The sequence below is a fragment of the Elephantulus edwardii genome, unplaced genomic scaffold (assembly GCF_000299155.1).
Source record: "Elephantulus edwardii isolate Elephantulus edwardi_28Jun2011 unplaced genomic scaffold, EleEdw1.0 scaffold00465, whole genome shotgun sequence".
NCBI classification, from domain to species: Eukaryota; Metazoa; Chordata; class Mammalia; order Macroscelidea; family Macroscelididae; genus Elephantulus; species Elephantulus edwardii.
In genome coordinates, this window is record NW_006400215.1 from 36,901 (window position 1) to 40,854 (window position 3,954).

A 3,954-nucleotide genomic window follows, 5' to 3' on the forward strand; every position below is an offset into this window, starting at 1 on the left:
AGAGTGGTTGTACCATTTTCCAATCCCATCAGCAGTGCATGAGCATTTCAATCTCTCCATATCCTTTCCAGCATTTATTCCTGGCTGTCCTGTTACACTTTGGGACCATTACTGAAGTGCAATGATATCTTGTTGTTGTTTTAATCTACATCTTTCTGATTTTGAGCATTTCTTCATGTGTGATGGCCATTCAAATGTCTTCTTTTGTGAAAATTCTTTTCACATTTGCCCATTTTGTTAAGTCTTTTTCTTGTGGAGGCGCTGTGGTATTCCATAAACTTTCATTATGATATCCTTGTCTGAGATGTCATTGCCAAATGTTTTTTCCTAGTCTGTAGGTTTTCTTTCCACCCTATTAGTAAAAGGTTTTGGCACACACGGGAATTTTATTTTTAGAAGATCCCATTCTTCTATTTTATCCTCTCCTGAGTGTGCATTTATGGCTATATTTGCAAACCTATTTATGCCATAGGCTAGGGCTTCTAAGTTTGATCCCATTTTGTATCTTATGATCCTTGTGTTTTGGAGCTTTAATCTTAGGGCTCTGATACACCTTGAGTTGATTTTTTTGTACATGTTGTTAGATGTGGGTCCTCTTTCAGTTTTCTGCAGATTGATATCCAGTTTTTCCAGCACCATTTGTTGAAGAGGTTAGACATCTTCCTGTATTTTAGGTTTTGCACCAGAAGCCATCTGACATCAGCAATGGTATCTCTGGTTCCAAGGCCTCTTCTAAATCCAGCTTGAGTTTCTGAAAGTACTCAGTCAATGTACTGATTTATTTACTTGGACATCATGCTTGGAAGGGTGGAGGGACAGCAGAGAAGATGAAGATTCTCCAGATGGATTGATGCACTAACTGGGACAACAGGAGTAGGTGTGTTGGAGTCAGTGAGACTGGCTCAGGACAGGGCAGACTTCAGAGCTGTTTTTAATAATCTTGCAATAATGCAAGATTAATAATAATTTAACAATGCAGGAATTGTTTCATAATCTTCAGAAAGAACACTTGATTGTGCTCATGCTAAACCTGTACTCAGATCAGGAAGCAGTCCTCAGAGCAGACCAAGGAAACATGCATGGTTCAAAATCAGGAAAGGATTGTGTCAGGGATGGATCTTGTCTTCATACTTTTTTAATCTCTTTGCAAAACACAAAATTCCAGAGGATGGCCTTTATAAGGAGGAATGTGGCATCAGGATTGGAGGAAGATTATCAACAACCTGTGGCATGCAGATGACAAAACCTTGCTTGCTGAAACCGAGGAGGACCTGAAGTGCTTGCTTCAGAACATCAAGGAGTGTATTCTTCAATCTGGATTGAAGCTCAACATCAAGAAGACATTGTTTCTCACCTCTAAGCCAATTGGCAACACCATGATAGCTGGAGAGGAGATTGAAGTTGTTAAACAATTTCAGCTTGCTTGGCTCCACATTCAACACAATTGACGCCAGCAGTTGGGAAATCAAAAGACGAATTGCACTGGGAAAATCTTCTGTCAGCAACCTCTCCATAGTACTGAGAAGCAACAATCTCAGTCTGGAGTCTAAGGTGCACCTGATTCAGGCCATAGACTTTACAATTACTTACTATGCATCAGAGAGCTGGAAAATAACTAAGGATGACAGAAGAAAAATCAATGCCTTTGAATTGTAGTGCTGGAAAAGAGTCGTGAATGTCTTGGAGAGGGTGAAACCAAGTTTCTCCTTGGAGGCTAGGATTTTGAAGCTCCATCTCACATGGTTTGGGCACATGGCCAGGAGGGACTGATCACTGAAGAAGGAGATCATGCTTGGAAGGGTGGAGGGACAGCTGAGAACAGAAAGACCCCAGATGAGATGGATTGATGCAGTGACTGGGACAATGGGAGTAGCTGTGTTGGAGTCTGTGAGACTGGCTCAGCACAGGGTAGACTTTAGAGCTGTTGTACATAGGGTTGCTGTGAGTCTCAGGTGACTCGACAGCACATAACAACAACAATATTGTGTTTGCATGTGATATTAATAATATTATTTGATAGTTTCCACATTCTGTTGGATCACCTCTTTCAAGAATGGGAACAAATATGGATCTCTTTCAATCAATTGGCCAATAGACTTCTCATCAAAGCCTGGTGAACATGTCCAGGGATACATCTGTATGTTTGAACATGTCAGTTGTTATCCCATCAATTCCTAGTACCTTATGTTTTGTCCATGTCTTCAGCACAACTTGAACGAACTTCTTCCTTCATCACCATTGGTTCTTGGTCATATGCTACTTCCTGGAATGATTCCATGTTAGCCAATTCTTTCTGATACAATGACTCTGTGTGTTCTTTCTGCCTTCTTTTGATGCTCCCTGGATCGTTCAAGACTTTGCCCATAGCATCCTTCAGTACTGAAACTTGAAGCTTAAATTTATTCTTCAGTTTTAGCTTAAGAAATGCTGAGCGGGTTCTTCCCTTTTAATTCTCTGACTCCAGCTCTTAGTACATTGTTATAATACTTTGCTTTGTCTTCTCAAGCCTCCCTGTGAAATCTCTCTTTCAATTATTTGACTTTGACATTTCTCCTTTTGTTTTGGATCCTTGTTACTCTTGTGCAGTTTTCAGTCTCTTCAAACATCCATTTTGGTCCTCTCTCTTTCCCTTGTCTTTGTAATAACTTTTGTTTCCAATATCAGGCTTGAATTTTTCCAATATCAGGCATCAGGATTGGAGGAAGACTCACCAACAATCTGCTTTATCCAGAAGGCACAATCTTGCTCGCAGAAATTGAAGATGACCTTTTGCTGTAGAAGAGCAAGGACTGCAGTCTTCAGAATGGGTTAAAGCTTAACATCAAGAAAAAGATTCTCGCCACTGGCTAATTGGCAGCACCATGATAGATGGAGAGGAGATTGAAGTTGTTAACAATTACAGCTTTCCAGTTTCCACAATCAATGCTTTTGGCACAGCACTCAAGGAATCAAAAGATGAATTGCCCTGAGGAAGGCTGCTGTCAAGAACCTCTCAAAAGTGCTAAAGTCCTTTTCCCCAGTCTCCTCCCAGTTTTGGAGAGGTGGAAAAGCAGGCACATTCAAGATTCCAGCTTCACATGTAATTTGCCACCGTGGCTGAGGAAGGCATTGCTGGACATTAATACTGCTTTACAAGGAAGGGGTGTTAAAGATCTCTCTCATCCATGATGGCTTAGGACTGAGAAGATGTCAAAGCCTCATACAAGAGCCACGCCCATTTTGTGTGCTTGCACCCAACTCTAATGAGCCTGTGTATGTCAAGTTAGTAGAGGCGCTTTGTGCTGAATGCAAAATCAACCTGATAAAGGTTGATTACAAGAAACCAGGGGAGTGGACAGGCCTCTGCAAAATTGACCAAGAAGGAAAGCCCTGAAAAGTGGTCATTTGCAGTTGTGTAGTTGTGTAAGGACTATCGCAAAGAATCCTAGGTCAAGGATGTCATTGAAGAGTATTTCAAATGCAAGAAATGAAACCAATAAAGAATTGGCACATTTTTTTAAAAGTGCTGAAGAGCAATGATGTCAGTCTGGAGACTAAGCTGCACTCTATTCAGGCCATGGTCTTAGCAATTAATTACTTGCTACCCATCAGAGAGCTGGACAGTGACCAATGATCACAAAAGAATTGATGCCTTTAAGTTGTGCTGGGGAAAAGCTTAGGGGTTTTGTTGTTGTTGTTGTTTTTATGTCCACAGTCCAGTAATTTATTTTAAATTTGAGTAATTTCAAATTCCACAAACAAAACGGAAGAACAGCAGTATTTTGTTTGAATTCTCTCTTCTGTACACTCAGTGATCTAAAACACCACAATATCCAACATACGCAAACCTTGGGGAAGGGTTAGTAAATACACACAGAGTGGAATCATGGTGCTCTCTGCTTCTGAATGGAATGATCCCACAGAAAAAAGCACAGGATTCAGCACAACATAAGGGCACCTGTTACACATGAAGTG

The 3,954-nt window shown here is 40.8% G+C and overlaps 1 pseudogene; it reads left to right on the forward strand.

The window, feature by feature from the left end:
- The window catches only part of LOC102869743, a 37,290-nt pseudogene extending 33,820 nt beyond the window's left edge, over nucleotides 1–3,470 (forward strand).
- The last annotated feature ends 484 nt before the right edge of the window (nucleotides 3,471–3,954 follow it).